Source organism: Kogia breviceps, chromosome 8, assembly GCF_026419965.1.
Source record: "Kogia breviceps isolate mKogBre1 chromosome 8, mKogBre1 haplotype 1, whole genome shotgun sequence".
Classification (NCBI taxonomy): Eukaryota; Metazoa; Chordata; class Mammalia; order Artiodactyla; family Physeteridae; genus Kogia; species Kogia breviceps.
The window spans coordinates 96,836,211-96,854,995 of record NC_081317.1 but is presented as its reverse complement, the minus strand read 5'-3'; the positions used below and the strand labels follow the sequence as shown (position 1 = coordinate 96,854,995).

Sequence of the window (18,785 nt, the reverse complement as noted above, 5' to 3'; positions counted from 1 at the left end):
CACACATGTACATTTCTCATGAGTGCCTTTACTGTAGGTTTATGACAAAGATGTTTAAGCACGGGGCAATTTAAAAAAAAACACTTTGGTGCTCTAAATTCTTGTCATATTCTTCAAACTTATTGTCCTAAAAATATTTGTATAAACAACTGAATTTCAAAGGCATATTTGAAATTCAAATAAAAAAGAAATTCAAATAAGAAAGAAAGCTTTCTTATTATATATGCATATAGATCAACTTCTTATACACTGTAAGCTGTAAGATGGAAGAATTTCTGCATCTAAGTGCATGCCTCTTTTCTTAGACATATTTGCACAATCATTGCAGGCTAAAATTGAAGGTGCTCCTGAATGCAAGTTCCTTATAAGGTAAAATTCAGTTTCCTGTACTTCATTCCTATAATCTATAAATATTGAAATGAGGTAACTAGAGGTAAATTCATTTAAAAATTTAACTAAATTATTTTTGTAGCACATTGAATATTGTTTATTAGCATATATATTTTAAGGCACTGACTTACATAGGAATGATTCCCAGGGTGAAAACATGTATGTGATGTTTTAGAGAATAAAACAAAATTATTTTTATAACATATGTATATATATAAATGCATATATTCGTCAATATCCATTTGTAAACCTTTATTCTATTCAGACTTAATACTCCACTTCCAAAAAGATATGTCCATGTAAAGTTAATAAAGCTCAACTCTTAAAATATGTCTATGTTGAAAAGAAATAAAGGTGCACTATACACCAAATTCAGTTATTTAAATTTGTATTTCATATATAAATTGGACTACACTGCATTATGTAATACTCCATAGGTACTGAATAAGTAATAAAAACTAAAAATAATATTTATCTAGATGATATTATTGACCAGAAGGTATGTCCTGAATTATTATAAAGGTTTCAAGAGGAGGAGGATTATCTATAAAACCTTTTTCATCTGAAGTCCTGGGTCTTATGATATGGATAGAACTTTATCTAAACATGTATAGTTTCCTGATTTCCTTTGAAGAAATTGTTAAGAAACTCTTTGAAAAAGAAGAAAAAAACAAAACAAAACTACAAAAGTAAGGGGCAAGTTAAAACAGTTTATGTTGCTCTTTTACTAGATCTTACTTTTACTAGATCTTTTACTAGATCTTAATTTAAAATCAATTTGAAATCTCTAGTAATATGTAATGTTTACTTAAGTAGAAGCAATTAGGCAAATAGTGTTTTAAGTACAGATGTGCCCAGCCACTCTGGGCACATTCATTTTAAAGACGCCTTAAAATAATAGGCTGAGAGTTCCAAATAGATTTAGTTACAGGAGGGCTAGCTAACAAAGTCACTTCTAAAAGTTTGTGCCCTGATATTACAAACACCAATATAAAATATTGCCTATTATCTTTAGATCTCAATTTTGCATTAAGTTTTGGATGTATAACTGTAAAAAGCCACTTTATAATTCAGTGATATTTGGGGGCAAACTTAATAATATTTTTTCCAGAAAAAAATATAAGGAAGCAAAAAAACTCTATTCAATTGGAATTTTAAAATTTTAGTCACAAAATTAATAGAGGCACATAGTTTAAAAAGTCAAATAGCACTAAAATGTTTACCTTGAAAATTAGCTTTTCACAGAAGCTGTGGAACGTGGGCAAGTCATTTACCTGTCTGTGCTTCAGTTTCCTCATCTGTAAAATGGAGATCATAATATGTGAGATTCACAGAGGTGCTGTGAGGATTAAATGAATTAACGTATGTGAAAGACTTGGTACAATGCCTGGCCATAGCAGGATCTTTATAGATTCAACTATTATTATTACTCTTCCCACCCTCAGAAGTAATTGTCTCGATTCCCATAAACAGTCTCTGTCTCTTTCAGAACAGAATTGTTCTCCCTACTCTCAATTAAATGTAAATCTGTTTGAGGGGAAGCACAGGATATGCATTCATATTAGTTGAAGTTAAAATTTCAAAATTTGGAACACATCTACCTGATTCTTTTTTCTCATCCTTCTTGATAGAATATGGAGTGCTTATTTTCCTGTTTATCTAATCCAAAATATTCAAAACACTTTCAAGTTCTGTGGAGAACAGACTTGTGGTTGCCATGCGGGGGGGTGGGGGGAAGTATTGGGAGTTTGGGATTAGCAGATGCAAACTTGTATATATAGGATGGATAAACAACAAAGTGCTACCGTATAGCACAGGGAACTATATTCAATATCCTGTGATAAACTGTAATGGAAAAGAATATGAGAAAGAATGCATAAATATATATATATATATATATATATATAACTGGATTACTGTGCTGTATAGCAGAAATTAACACAACATTGTAAAGTCAACTATACTTCAAGAAAATAAATTAAAACAAAAAACTCTTTCAGGGTCTGAATAATAATCATCTTTCAGAATTGAGCCTGAATTTACAGCTGGGCTTACATATATATCTTTCTATCTCAAAATATATTTTATAGAGGTAAGTCATTGTCTCAGTTTTTGTCATTACTTATAAGATTATGTTTTGATAGAGTTTGTATGGAAATATCACGTGGCATAACTGCCTATTTCACACCCTAGGAGGTGGGAAGGCTATAAGGACTCATCATCGACCCAGATTCTCATCTGATTCAACTAATTGGCATTTCAGTCTCAGAAGCAACATTTGAAATTTTTATTGCAAGCAACTAATGGGATGAAGAACAACACAAGTAATCAAATCAAATAAAGGCATCTGCTGGGGTGGGATCCCAACTTCCCACCCCACAGCTTTTTATGGAGAATTTTGTTTTCATGGAAAGGCCAGAATTCCCTAGGGGTGGAGTTTTATGATCAGAAAGTAAAGAAAAACCTCTATGTATTATTAATAACAACACACAAAATAATACAACTGCATTACACATTTCTCAGTTTAGAATAAGGATAGCATGTATGAACATGTTTGGGGAAGGTTATTGAAATTCTCTAAATCACTTTGATATCCTTAAGTTTCTTAAGGCATTTATCAAAACTCCACAAGAACAGAACTCTTCTTTGTTGCTTGAGTCAATAAAAATCTGACTCAACTTCTGTTTTAGGTCACAGATTTTTAATGGAGTAAACCAGGATTTACTTCGTAATGAAACTACAAGGCCTGCACTATATGGCAATTCAGTCAACTCTGAATTATAAATGCTAAAATTCCTTTTGACAATAAGGAGCAGCATAATTCTTTGTTGGGAGCAACATAATTGGACAATTTTTCTTAAGAAAAGGAGAATTTATTAAAGCATCTTATGGGCTCGCAGAATCAATGAGAAGCTGAAGGACTGGGCTTGGGAAATAAGTAGAAACCAAATATCCCTGGATCAAGGGTGGGAGTGGGTGAGGGGGCAGGACCATATTTGCCTTTTGGTTGGACCCTGCTGCCCCCTTTATTTTTGCCTGTTCAGGACCAACTGAGAGCTAACAATCCTCTTATTTTTATTTTATTTTTTTTGAGGAACCTCCCCTACTTCTGGGTATATAGTTAATGGAATTGAAATCAGGATCTCATTAAGATTTCTGCACTCCTACATTCACTGCAACAATATTATTCATAATAGCCAAGATGCAGAAGCAACCTAAATGTCCATCAACAGATGAATGGATAAAAGATATGTGAGGTATATATAGTGGACTATTATTCAGTGTTAAAAAAGAAGGAAGTCCTGCCATTTGTGACAACATGAATGAATGTGGAAAACATTATGCTAAGTGAAATAAGTCAGACACAGAAGGACAAATACTACATGATACCACTTACATGAGGAATCTAAAATACTCAAATCACAGAAGCACAGAGTAGAATGGTGGTTGCCAGGGGCTGAGGGGAGGGGGAAAAGAGAAGGTGTTAGTTAAAGGGAACAAAGTTCCAGTTATGCAAGATGAATAAGTCCTAGAGATCTTCTGTACAGAATAGTGCCTCTAGTTAGTAACACTGTACTGTGCTCTTAAAAATTTGCTAAGGGGATAGATCATATGTTGTGTTCTTATCCCAAAATAATAAAAATAATAATAATAATAATAATAATAATAAGAAGAAGAAGAAGAAGAAGAAGAAGGAGAAGAAGAAAAAGGGTGGAAGAAAAAATCAACCACCTGCTTAGCACAGAGTGCAGGTCACAACCCCACTCTCATCTGCAGGTGAAGTGGTTTCCACAGTAGCAGGAAACACACTGCCTCTCAACAGGAAATCACATCTGGGTTAATTCCGCAGAGTCAGGGGTGGGTGGGTGCTGGACAGTCGAAAAATAACAAGCACAGTTTCCCAAATTTACATCTATTCATGTGCATGAAACAGGCTGGGACCTGGGAGCCTTTGCTGTAGTGCTGCAGTGCTTGCACCTGGACAAATGTCTCTTAGAGCAACAAAATGCAAAGAAACTATAAGGGACTAAAAATAACTGCGTGCATGCACAGTTGGGGCAAATTCTGGACAAAAGATACAAAAAGACCAAAAAAGCCCAACCGCCACTTCTGAAGAGCTAGAAGCAAAAACAGGGGTTGGGAGCAAAGGCAGGGTTCTGCGCATGCCCCCTGCACTCAGCACCACCAAAGGGGTGGGCAGACCACCTAAGCCACCCCTCCGGCCCAACCCCGGGACACCCCACTACCTCCTCCCCATATGAGGAATCAGCTGCCCCCACCCCCACCCCCAGGAAGTGAGCAAGGGAACCTGTTGCTTGTTCCCGCTCCCCCTGCTGCAGCAGGGGCCCCAATAAAGCTTTGCCTGAATTTACTGTCTGATCTCTGATCAATTTCTATTGATTAAGGAGGCCAAGAACCCTGGTCAGTAACACACACACTTCAAATTTCAGAAATTGTAAGTCTTGCTGAACACAATTATCTTTCAGATAAGAAAGGGTACCACCCACTCACCAAAGGCAGAAAAACCTCAAGTCTCTGCCTCCAGCCCCAATCCTAGGATCTCTGGATGTTGTCTAATCCTCCTCTATGATGGTCACAGGCACATCTACATCCTCAGAAACCCACAAGGTAATGGTGAATGTAACCATAACTATAGTGGTCTATATAAAGTGGTTTGACAAGGGAAAGGGATGGGGGAGGAAAATGGGTTATGGAGCATGGAAGGAAACGTGTAGGCATGTGCTTCTGCATCATTCGTGATACTGTGATGTCCCTCAGCCTCTCTCTGCTCCATGGTCACCTTGTTCTCAGCCAGCACCAGGCTCGTTGATGTCTTCACTTGGTGACATGATCCAGACCTTCATTTCTGAAGGAACTGAGACCTTCACAGCCCAGCCAATGTGGTGTTGTTGCCTCTTGAATTTTCATAAGATACAGATGTAGGGAGGCAGGACACAAGATCTCTTTGATCATCAGAAAGGATTTCTCCCACCCATCTCATAACACTTTTTTCCCAGCTTGCCTAGTGATCAGCAGAGACCAGGATGCCAGGGGCAGCATCAGCTTTAATTCAGTGGAGCCACTGTTGTGCCAGCTGGTGGACGCATCCCTCCTATGGGTCAGACAATCTCTAAGTAATCAGAGTGGCAACTTAGTGACAGGAAGAAAGGGTTTGTAAGCAGGTCATTAAATGGTTCACAAGTGAAAGTGGAAGTGGTCACTAGTTCAGAAGAATAGTCAGGTCCTATAAAACAATGTGTCATAGAAATGGTCAAGATGTATATATACACACACTACTATATATAAGATAGATAACCAATAAGAACTTAACAGTATAGCACAGGGAACTCTACTCAATACTCTGTAATGACCTATATGGGAATAGAATAAATCTAAAAAAGAGTGGATATATGTATATGTATGACTGATTCACTTTGCTGTACAGAAGAAAGTAACACAACATTGTAAATCAATTATACTCCAATAAAAATTAATTTAAAAAAATAAATGATACCAATAAAAAAAAAAAAAAAGAAAGATGTGACCCAGGGTACTGCTTCTGCCACTGAAGAGCTCTAGCTCAGCTGCCCTGGACCCACCCATATAGCTGGGCAGGCCATTGCTCCTGCCTGCTGTGGTGCCCCCCTCCCCCAAGAACTACACAACTGCAATCACAACAGTAAAATCCGACTGCTTCTTTAACTTTTCCCCACTGGTTCCTGACTCTCAGTCTTAGGTTGCAGGATCCCAATGGCCCAGCCCAAGGTTCATCTCACACTGGCTGCCAGGGGCACCAAGAAGGGGAATCTGCTCCCTTCATTCATTGTCATTCTGAAGGAGCTGATACACCTAATTGTTGTATTTTCATGTCTTCCCAGAAGAAAGCTGTCAAGGAACAGCCTATTGTAAACAAACTCTATTTAGAGTTTAATTGAAGAACCAAATTAAAAAAAGAATCCTAAGCTTCAGTTAAATAATAAGCACATACATACACATGTACATACATCAAAAGAAGAAGAGAACGTAACAGTTTATCCTCCAGTTGACACGTGAATACATTCCTTACTCTCAGCAGGTTCACAGAAGCAAACAGGGACCCCTGAGAGACTCAGGCCCTGTGCTCTCATTTTCCTTTTTAGTGCCGATGAAACAGACTCCAAAGTGCTCACATGGTTAATTATTGGCAGAACTAGAGTGAAGATGCCACACTAAATATTGAGCTTCCTGGGAACACCATCCAAGCCTTACACATCCACTGCAAGTCACACGGTGCCTGTCACATAGTAAGCCCTAAATATTTTTTACTAAATGACCGAGTCCACACACTTTCCAATATATTAAGCTTTATGTACCTCCATTAATAAGCATTTCACAGTTAAGGATTGAATTTTATTTTATTTTATTTATTTATTTATTTATTTTTGTGGTACGCGGGCCTCTCACTGCTGCGGCCTCTCCCATTGCGGAGCGCAGGCTCCGGACGCGCAGGCTCAGCGGCCATGGCCCACGGGCCCAGCCGCTCCGTGGCACGTGGGATCCTCCCGGACCGGGGCACGAACCCGCGCCCCCTGCATCGGCAGGCGGACTCTCAACCACTGCGCCACCAGGGAAGCCCAAGGATTGAATTTTAGACTTCCATTCCCCTCAGCTCCTTAACTGCATGCTAACTAAAAGATAGCACCTTGAGAGCAGAGGAATTCTAGACATTCTGGTGATTCAAGTCATGTTGCAAAAGCAGAATTGTTGCAGGTATTTTTTCTTCTTCAAATAACTCTTGGCACAGAAAAAGCATATGCATGCAGCACACTGCATTTTCCCCTGCCAGCAGCTTACTCATGGAGCATCTACTCATGAAAACACAATTTTTAAAATTTATTTATTTATTTTATTGAAGTAGAGTTGATTTACAATGTTGTGTTAGTTTTAGGTGTACAGCAAAGTGATTCAGTTATACAAATATATATATATATGTACATATACATATATATATTATTTTGCAGATTTTTTCCCATATAGGTCATTACAAAATATTGAGTGTTTTTCCCTGTGCTGTATAGCAGGTCCTTATGAAAACATTTTAATACACAGATAGATAACCATTTATAGGTATTACAAGGATACCATTCAAAATAGGGAACAGTAAGTGACTCCTTCACATTAAGTCAGTCAGAGTTTTCTCATTTACTTTGTAAGTGGTTTTTATTGATTTTGTTTTGTTTTGTTCTGTTTTGTTTTGCCTAAGAACTAGTGGGACATAATCATTGAATGAGTAAGCTGAAAGGACTCTGAACCAGTCTTCTAATGGAACAAATGAAGAGAACTCACCCAGAGACCAAGGAACTCGCCAGCACTCCTATCCCAGGGCTTTAGAGACCACACATGGTCTCAGGGGCCACGTTCATTGAATGCCTACCACTTGGTCTGTATCATATTTGATTTTACAGAGAAATAACAGTCATCTTTTCCTCCCTATTGCAGAAGTTATTCTTGTGACTTTGATAGTGAGAATGCATTTAAAAAACATTTTTAAAGCAAATCTTTCCAAATGTGAATATGAATATGTGGATGTTTTGGTCTTGTACATTCAATAATATGAAGCTACAGTGACTGAAAGAGTATAACTAAAGTAGGAAAGAACACTCTCTTTTCTCCCTAAAAATGTGTCAGAATCATTGGGCTTATAAAAGCCTGGAATCACAAAAGTCGTTGATGAAAAATATGATTGGGATAGCTCCAATTAGATACTTTCTAAAATATTTTTCTTTCCTCTTTCTCAAGTATTTTAAGCCACAGAGAAGCTCCTTAACTGTAATAGGATTCATTGAAGACTGACTTCAGAGATGAGCAGAGGCCAGCCTGCCCTCAAGCGCATGTGTGGGAGAGATGCTCTCAGTTCAAGGCAAGCTCTCTGTGCCCTGAAATCTGGCTAAAGCTGCACAGTGCTGTGAAGGCAACTTGTGAGGAAAGAGAGGGGAGTGTGCAGGAAAGCAACAGAGCCTGGCTCTCAGGGAAGATCACGGTTCAGGGGCCAAATAGTCTGGGTTGGGCCTGGTCCCCAGTCCTGAGCAAACTTGGAAACATCACGAAATCTCTTCAGAGTCTCTCAAACAATATGTCACTGTGAAGTCTTTAAATTCTATACCAGCTCTGTAACTCTTTATTTTCATCGCTTAATCCAGGGGTCCCCAACCAACTGTCTGAAGCCTGTTCGGAACCAGGCACAGCAGGAGGTGAACAGTGGGTGAGAGAGAGAGAGAAGCTTCATCTACTGCTCCACGTTGCTCACATTACCACCTGAATCACGCCCGCCACTATAGCTCGCATTATTGCCTAAACCATCCCCCTACTTCCGTGGAAAAAATGTCTTCCACGAAACTGGTCCCTGGTGCCAAAAGAGTTGGGGACCACTGGAATGGGTTTGCCACAATTTACCATGTAACCTCTTGTAATTCTCATTAGGTTTCAGCAGCTTTGGACTTGTCACTTACCTTGACATCAGAGCTCTACAAAATTGTTTAAATTAATGAAAAATTCCATAGAGCATGATATCATGTATCTTAAGAGAGTGCCTTTCTGTTAATGTTATTCATTGGTTACTAGACTTATCTACCTGTGGTTAACCTATCTCAAATTTAGCAAATTTTTTTGTGTGTGTGTGGTACACGGGCCTCTCACTGTTGTGGCCTCTCCTGTTGCAGAGCACAGGCTCCAGACGTGCAGGCTCAGCAGCCATGGCTCACGGGCCCAGCCGCTCCACGGCATGTGGGATCTTCCCGGACCAGGGCACGAACCCGTGTCCCCTGCATTGGCAGGCAGACTCTCAACCACTGCACCACCAGGGAAGCCCATTTAGCAAATATTATTCAGCAGAAACTAATGTTTCTAATACAGTGTGTCAAAACTTACACTAAATTTTCCCCAAGATATAGTCCCTAATACAATTTTTGCTTCTCTTATTATGTTACAAATGATAAAATGACTGCTTGAAAGTTGAAGTTGTCTTTAACAGTTTAGCACCCTCAAAACAACACTTCTCTATAGACTTTTTTCTTACTTGAACACATTACTATTTTTAATGATTTCTTCTGAAATAATTATAGACTGACAGGAAGTTGCAAAAATAGGACAGTAAAGCCCCAAGTAATCTTCATCCGGTTTTCCTAATTGTTTACATTTTATGTAACAATAAGATACTATCAAAGCTGGGAAATTGACATTGCTACAAGGTATATGTGTGCCATATTATCACATGTGTTGCCACCACCAAGATCAAGATACATAACTATTCCATCACCACAAAGATCTCCCTCCTGTTACCCCTATATAGTCATACTTCCCTTCCTCCCACCCTGGCCCCCATGCACCATCCTTAAAACTTGACAACCACTTATCTGTCTCCTTTTTTTGTCATCTTGAGAATGCTATATAAATGTATTCATATAATATGTGAACTTCAAACACCTCAAAGGTTGGCTTTTTTCACCCAGCATGTTTTTTGAGATCCATCCAAGTACTTGCATGTATCAGTAGTTAATCCTTTTTACTGTTGAGTAGTGTTTCATAGTATTAATGAACCAAGGTTTGTTTAACCATTCACTTATTCTAGAACATTTTGGTTGTTTCTAGTTTGGGGCTATTACAAACAAAGCTGCTAGAAACAATCATGTAGACATTTTTGCATGGACATAAAATTTAATTTCTCTGGGATGAATGTATATGATACTTTTGAACATTTTTGGAAAACCAGTGTATATAATTATGTTTTTCTGCTGCTTCTTATGTCACTGAAAGAAAAGGATGAACTTGGTGATTTGAATTCCCAGCTCAAGTGCCACATAAATGACCACGTGCCCTGAAGGAGACCACTGTCTCCTGTAGCTACAGGGCTAGAAATCAAGCACAGAACCTCATCATGCAACTGGTTGAATTACAATGCAAGTTGAACTCCCAGTTTTGAAGGGCATCTACTGTTGAATCAATGTGAGGGCACTGATTGGGAAAGAACTGGATCCTATAAGTTGGGATGGGGACCTGTGGGAAGATCCTGATGAAGCTGGGGATATTGAGCCCCTAAATTGTGATGAATCTTTTTTTACCAATGGTATTGGCCTCCCCAGCCCCAGCAGAGATGACTTCCTCAACCCCAGTGGAAGCGGCCTCTCTACATACAGGGTATCAGCCTTTCCATCTCCTTCTGAGGGGATTAACCCTGCATTGCCTGAGGAAAGGGTCATAGCCTCCCACGATGCAACTGTAATGTAACATAATTATTAGTCTCCTCAGGACCCACCCCCACCACCCCACCTTACTTCTGGACCTGTAACTAGACTCAAGCTCAGCAGGTCCCTAAAGTGAGATACAATCTGTGACTCATGAGGAAGTGCATTACATTCTAAAATAATGGCTTCCATTTTCTAAGTTATACAGACAAAATCTTGGGAAATGTGTGGGAATAACTACTAAAGATGTGGGATAATGGAAGAAGGAATTCCTTATAAGGTTGAATGAGGCTGAATGTATAGACTCACTAAATAGGGCTTCTGCATTTAATATTGCAGCTTGAGGAATTAGAAAGGGCTCTAGAAGTTTGGTTGGTTGGTTGGCTGAAACATAGGCCAAAATGTGGCCCCCCATGAGCACACTGGAAATGCTGGACTCGCCTCAGTTTAATCTAGAGAAGAACTTCAGAGGCTTAGGGATAGAAGAATGTTAGAGTGGATTTGTCATTTAAAACCTGCTCACCCAACTGGGGGGTTCCAGAATTTTTACCTTCCATCAATATTGTGAGGAATAAATTTATGAGAGGATCCCCAATATCCTTTGTGGACAAAGAATGTCACCAGCCATACCAGTAAACAAAGGCTGTTGCAGCCATCAAGCTATCACAGCCATCGCTGATAGTGCACCCTGAGGGGATTTAAGATGTAGAAAAACAGGATACTGGCCCTAGATAGTTTAGGTGCATATCAAAGGAATAAATTTATTAAGCCCAGATTCTTACATCTTCCCATACATAGAAAAGTGTTAAAATCATTAACTTGAGATGTCTGGTTTTCCTTTAATTAGCAGTAAAGTTTTGATGTTTGATTACTTGGGGTTTTTTTGCAAAACTCTTATATATTCTGTTTCTCTTCGGAACTGTCCCCAGAGCTATCTGAGAGGCTGTATCCCAGGCTTAAGTCCTCAGTTATGTTCCAAATGAAACATAATTTTCAACTTTCAAGTTGTGCATTTTTTTTCAGTTGACACCTTGAATACTCTATGGTTGCTTTCTCTGTAGATCAGACCTCACAGTGGGAAATGCAATCACTGCATTGGGAAACCTAAATGCAAAGAGGGTAATTGAATCCTGAGGTGGTAGGGGCCAAGTGGCAGTATTCAACCACTGAAGGCAAAGTAGACATGGTTACCTTAATGTACAGCAGAGACAAAGCAGCAGTCAGAATAGTCTGACTCATGCTGACTTATGGTGTTGATTAATTGATCACAGTGTTCCTAGAAGTGAAATAGATAGGAAGCCTACAAATTTGTACTTATCTGTATAAGCAGAAAAGTTCTAGGTCAAGTGAATAAAAGTCGAACCTAAATCATAAAAACAGAGAGTCACATCCCTTCAATACATTCCTAGACATGAGACAGTTTATGGATCCCGAACCCCTGGAGTGAAGGTGAGGCTGGGTCCCATTGAGGAAGGACCCCAGTGCACTACTGAAAGTTTATACTGTCAATTCTTGCCCCAGCCTTCCCCAGGATGATGTTTGGCCTTTTACCAGAGTAACTGTGCATTGGGGAAAAGGAAATTATTAGACCTTTTGGGGAACAACTGACTCTGGCCTTGAAATGATACTAATTCCAAGAGACCTAAAACATTACAGGGGCCCAAAAGTCAGAGTAGAGGTTATGGAAGTCAAGCGACTAATGGAGTTTTAGCTCAGTTCTGTCTCACCATGGGCCCAATGGTTCTCCAAACCAATCATGTGGTTATTTCTCCAGTTCTGGAATGTATACTTGGTATAGACATATTTAGCAGCCGGCAGATTCTCCACATTTGTTCCCTGACCTGTGGAGGGAGGGCTATTATGATAGGAAAGATGAAGTAAAAGCCAGGGGAACTGCCTCTACCTAGGAAAACAGTAAATAAAATTTAATACCACATACATGGAGGGACTGCAGAGTTTACGGCCAGCATCAAGGACTTGAAGGAGGCAGGGGTGGTGGTTCCTACAACATCCTATTTGGCATGTGCAGAAGATGGATGGGTCTTGGAGAATGACAGTAGATTATCATAATCTTAACCAGGTGGTGACTCCAATTGTAGCTGTTGTTGCAGATGTGGTTGCATTGCTTGAGAAAGTTAGCACTCACCCTGGTAAATGGTATGTAGGTATATGTATTTGATCTGGAAAATACCTTTTTATCCATCCCTGTCCATTAGGCCCACTCGAAGCAGATTGCTTTCAGCTGGCAAGGCCAGTAATATGCCTTCACTGTCCTACCTCATGAGAATATCAACTTTCCAGCGTGATGCCATAATTTAGTTTGCTAGAAAATACATTTGACTCTCCTTTCCATAAGATATCACACTGGTCTATCACATTGCTGACACTATGCTGGCTGGATCTAGTGAACAAGCAGTAGCAACTACTCTAGATTTGTTGGTAAGGTAGTTTTGTGTCAGAGGACAGAAAATACATCAGACAAAATGCCATGGCCTCCTACATCAGTGAGATTTCTAGGGGCCCAGTGGTAAGAGCCATGTCAAGATATCCCTTCTAAAGTGAAGGATAAGTTGTCCCCTCTGACACCTCCTACAACCAAAAAACAGGAACAACTCTTAGTGATTTATTTGGGTTTTGGAGGCAACATATTCCTCATCTGGATGTGTTACTCCAGACTTTTTTATGAAGTGACTCCAAAAGCTGCTAGTTTAGGATGGAACCCAGGTCCAGGCTGATGTGCAAGCTGCTTTGCCACTTGGACTATAAGATCCAGAAGATACAATGGTGTTGACATGTCTGTGGCAAATAAGGATGCTGTCTGGAGCCTTTTGAAGGCCCTCATAGGTGAATCAAAGCACAGGCCTTAAGAACTGTGGAGCAAGGCCCTTCCATCATTCCGGTAACTAGTCTCCTTTTGAGAAACAAAAGGTCTGCTGCTGAACTTTGTAGAGACTGAACACTTAACCTTGGGCCATCAAGTTACCATGTGACCTGAGCTGCCCATCATGAACTAAGTGGTATCTTAACCACCAAGCCGTAACAGAGGACATGCAGAGCAGCACTCCATTGTCAAATGTATATGGTATATATGTGATCAGGCCAAAGCAGGTCTTGAAGGCACAAGTAATTCCATGAAGTAGCTCAAAGGCCCACAGTCCTCACTTCTGCTACACTACCTTTTCTCTCCCAGCCTGCACCTATGACCTCAAGGGGACTTCCCTACTATTAATTGACAGAGGGTGACTCAGGCAGGCCTGGTTTACAAATGGTTCTGCACAATATGCAGGCACTACCCAAAAGTGGATAGCTACTGCCCTCAGCCCCTCTCTGAGACATCTCTGATGGACAGTGGTGAAGAGAAATCCTCCCAGTGAGCAGAACTTGAGGCCATGCACCTGACTGAGGGAGAAACACTTGGAAGGAGAAATGGTCCGACATGCTGGGTGGTCAGGAATTGAAAAAGGCATGATTGGAAAAAAGAAAATTGGGGAAGAGGTATGTGAACAGATTTCTCTGAATAGTTGAAAAACATGAAGATATTTGTGTCTCATGTGAATGCTCATCAAAGGGTGATCTCAGCAGAGGAGGATTTTAATTATCAGGTAGATAGGATGACCTGTTCTGTAGAGACCAATCAGCCTCTTTCCCCAGCCACCCCTGTCATTGCCCAATGGGCTCATCAACAAAGTGGCCATGGTGAAAGGGACTCAGGTTACGCATGGGCTCAGCAATATCGACTTCCACTCATCAAGGCTGACCTGGCTACAGGCACCACTGAATTCCCAATCAGAAAGAATCAACCAGCAGCAGAGACCAACAGTGAGTGCTCAATGTGGCGTTATTCGCCGGGTGATCAGCCAGCTAGTCAGTGGCAGACTGATGACACTGGACAGCTTTCATTGTGCAAGGGGCAGTATTTTGTTCTTATTGGAATAGACATTTGCTCTGGGTACAGATTTGCCTTTCCTGCACACGTCACTTCTGCGCAACTACCATCCATGATCTTACAGAATGCCTTATCATTGGCATGGGATTCTACAAGCATTGCTCAAGATCAAGGAATACATTTCACAGTAGATGAAGTGCAGCAATGGGCCCTTGGTCGTGGAATTCACTAGTCTTACCTGAAGCAGCAGGCTTGAGAGAATGGTGGAATGGCCTTCTGAAGACTCAGTTACAGAGCTGGCTATGTGACAATACCTCTGCTTGTCCCAGGGCAAGGTTCTCCAGAGGGTTGTATATGCTCTGAATTGGAGTTCAATACATGGTCCTCTTTCTTCCATAGCCAGGATTCTCGGGTCCAGGAATTTTAAGGGACAAAAATGAGAATAGTTATTTTCAACTCTTCAATATTATCCCTAGTGACCCACTATCAAATTTTTGCTTTTTGTTCCTGTGACCTTATGTTCGGCTGGTCTTAGTTCCAAAAGGAAAAATCCTTCTACCAGGAGACACAGCAATGATTCCAAAGAACTGGGAGTTAAGACTAACACCCAGCTACCTTGGGCTCCTCATGCCTCTGAATCAACAGATAAAGAAGGAAAGTAAAGTGTTTGTTGATACAAAGATACTACTTACGGACTACTCTTCCACACTGAAGTAAGGAAAAGTATATCTGGATATAGTAGATCGCTTAAGGCATCCCTTAGTATTACCATGTTCTTTGATTAAGCTCAGTGGATAACTACAACAACCCAGTCTAGGCAGGGCTACTAATGACCCAGACTATTCAAGAAGGAAGGATTTGGTCACCCACCAGGGAAGAACCAAGATCTGCTGAGGTGCTTGCTGAAGATAAAAAGAATACAGAATGGGTATAAGAAAGTAGTTACAAAGACCAGCTATAACTGACCAGTTACAGAAACGAGGACTGTAATTGTAATGAGTTCACCTTTTTTTTTTGCTATGAATAGATTTGTGTTAAGTGTGTATTTGTTTTTTCTCTCTCATATTCCATTATTATGTAACATAAGTTGTATTGATTTTATATCATAATATGTAAGCACACTTAATTTTACATTATAGTACTTTAAGTTATATCACAAGGATTTACCTCCTCTTCTGGAGATAGGGTTAGTGTATTTTGATTGGACTCAGAATTGTTGTATCATATTAAGTGGAATTAAGACCTTGTTATTGTCTTACTTGGGAATTAAGTAAGGTTTGAAGAGATGCATATGGGTGTCATGTTGACACAGGGTCGACTTGTGATGATTAGTTTCATGTGTCAACTTGACTGGTTATCAGGCCAGATTAAAAATTATTTCTGGGTATATTTTGTGAGGGAATTTCCAGATGAAATTAGCATTGAAATTGGTGGACTCAGTAAAGTTGATTGCCCTCCCCAATGTGGGTGGACATCATCCAGTCTGCTGAGGGCTTGCACAAGAGCTGGGGGAAGGAAGAATTTGCCCCTTTTCCCTGCCTCATGGTGTGAGCTGAGATATCTCACCTTCTCTTGACCTCAGACTGGAATTTATATCATCACCTCCCCTGGTTCTCAGGCCATTGGACTAGGATTGAATTACATCACTAGCTTTCTGGGGTCTCCAGCTTACAGATGGCAGATTGTGGGATTTCTCAGCTTCCATTATCATAAGAGCTAATTCCCTGTTACAAACACATGCATGTATTCTATAGGTTCTGCTTCTTTGGAGAATTCTGACTAATACGACATGTATCCACCATTGTAATATCACACAGAATACTTCAACTGACCTAAGACTCCCCTGTGCTCCACCTATTCAACCTACTCATCGCTTCCCCCTCCCAAACCCCCAACAACCACTGATCTTTTTACAGTCTCCATAGCTTTGCCTTCTAAAATATCATATAGTTAAGAATTATACAGCATGTAGCCCTTTCAGGTTGGTTTATTTCACCTAGTAATATACATTTAAGTTCCTCCATGTCTTTTCATGGGTAGTTTATTTCCTTTTATTGCTGAATAATATTCCATTGTATGAATGTGGAACAGGTTTTTGTTTGTTTGTTTTTAATCCATCCATCTATGGAAGGGCACCTTGGTTGCCTCTAATTTTTGGCAATTATGAATAAAGCTGCCACAATCATTCACGTGCAGACTTTTGTATGGATGTAAATTTTCAGCTCTTTGGGGTATATACCAGAGCTTGATTGCTGCATTTTATGGTAAATGTATATTTACTCTTTTATTAAACTGCCAAACTGTCTTCCAAAGTCTGTACCATTTTGCATTCCCTACAGCAATCATGAGAGTTCCTCTTGCTCTGCATCCTCACCAGCATTTGGTGTTGTCAGTGTTCTGAATTTTTTTCCTCTTCATAGCTGCACAGTGGTTTCTCGTTGTTGTTTTAATTTGCAGTTCTCTAAAAACATAAGGTGTTGAGCATCTTTTCATATGTTTATTTGATATTTTATACTTCTTTACTGAGGTGTCAGTTTAGATTTTTTGTCCACTTTTAATCAGGTTGTCCTTTTTTTTTTTAGTGGTAAGCCGTAAGAGTTCTTTGTATATTTTCATACCAATCCTTTATCTGATTTGTCTTTTGCAAATTTTTTCTCCCCATCTATGACTTGACTTCCCATTCTCTTGATATTCAAATCTTTTTAAAGGTTTTCTTCTTTACTTTGTGTGTTTATTTTGAATAATGTATATTGCTTTTTGTTCAATTAACTAATTCTTTTCTGCAATATTTAATCTACTGTTAATTCTATCCAATGTATATTAATCTCAGCTATTTTAGTTTTAATCTCTAAAACTTTGATTTGCTTTTTAAAAAATACCTTCCTTTACATGTCCAATCCCTCCTGTAGCTTCTTGGAAATAGGAAATATAATTATAATATCTACTTTAGTTTTGTTGTCTACTAATGCTTCAATTTTTCTATTTCTGGGTCAGTTTTAATTAGGTTTTTTTCCCCTTCATTGTGGTTCTATATTCCTGCTTCTTGATATACCTGGTAATATTTTTATTGGATGACAGTCACTGTAGCTCTTCCTTTTCTGGTGCTAAATATTTTAGTATTTCTGTACATATTCTTGAACTTTGTTCTGGGATGCAGTTAAATTAGTTAAAAATAATTTCATCCTTCTGAGTCTTGCTTTTAAGCTTTTTTAGGTGGAACCCAAGTAACATTTAGACCATGTTAAGTTTTTCCCCACATTTCAGGATTGAAAACTATTCTGAATACTCATGTATTAAACAGTTTTCCATTCTAGCTGGGAAGACCAGGCTTTCTTTTTTTCCTCCCCCCCTTTGTGAGTGTTAAGAGCTTTTTCCTTCTGATACATCCAAGTGGTTCTTTCCCTGACATGAATGGTGTTTTTACATGCATATGTCCATCTGTACTCATAGGCCTCTGTAACCTAGTTTCCATTCACCTATCCTACTTCTCATCCCTTCATTCACTCTTCCACATTCACAGTGGGGCTTGTTTAATTTCTAGAACAAGCCTGGCTCATTGCACACAATTTTTATTGCTTCTGCTTAGAATGTGCTTCCTCAGCCTGGCTTGACTGGCTCCAAAGTGGCATTCAACTCTGAACAGGAGTATCACCTTTTCTTATGCAAGTAAGGTTCCCCAATTTTCTCTCAAACACTGTTTCTTGCCTTCAAATCATTTTGTGATTCAAAAACTTGTTCATGTGTTTTTTAAAATTTTGCTTTTCTAAGCTATCTTACCCAGGAGTTGATAACTACATGGGGACAGAAACTCTAATTTTTTGCTCACCACTGATTCCTCATGTTTTGGTTAAGAGAGCACTTGGAAATACCTGTTTAAATATTGATCTTTGACATGATCACTGATTAGAAGTCTGCCTCTATCAACTATTGCACCAATGTATGCTCTCTATTGTTTGGTTTGTACTACCAACATATTTATGGTTTATAATAATATTTTTATAGGCTTATTATAATATTAATTTTCTACAAACTCATCTTCCAGGCTTTGTATTCAGTAATGATAATTAACTGAAAGTCTAATTTTATATGTTAGGTTCTGTTGGTTTTCCACTCATTTGTTACTGAATTTTAAATATCATATGTTGAAATAACTTCAGTAATTGCAGAACTACATTTTTCCCAAAGATACTTTGATATTAAACGCTAACAATACATCTTCCCTGTTTTCTGATTCTGATGAAAAGTCCTATTGTTGAAAGGCTTAGGAAAGAAATTTCTAAATCAATGAA

The 18,785-nt window shown here is 39.2% G+C and overlaps 1 pseudogene; it reads left to right on the top strand.

The window, feature by feature from the left end:
• Positions 1–14,936, top strand: part of LOC131760853 (uncharacterized) — a 41,180-nt pseudogene extending 26,244 nt beyond the window's left edge.
• Positions 14,937–18,785: the final 3,849 nt, after the last annotated feature.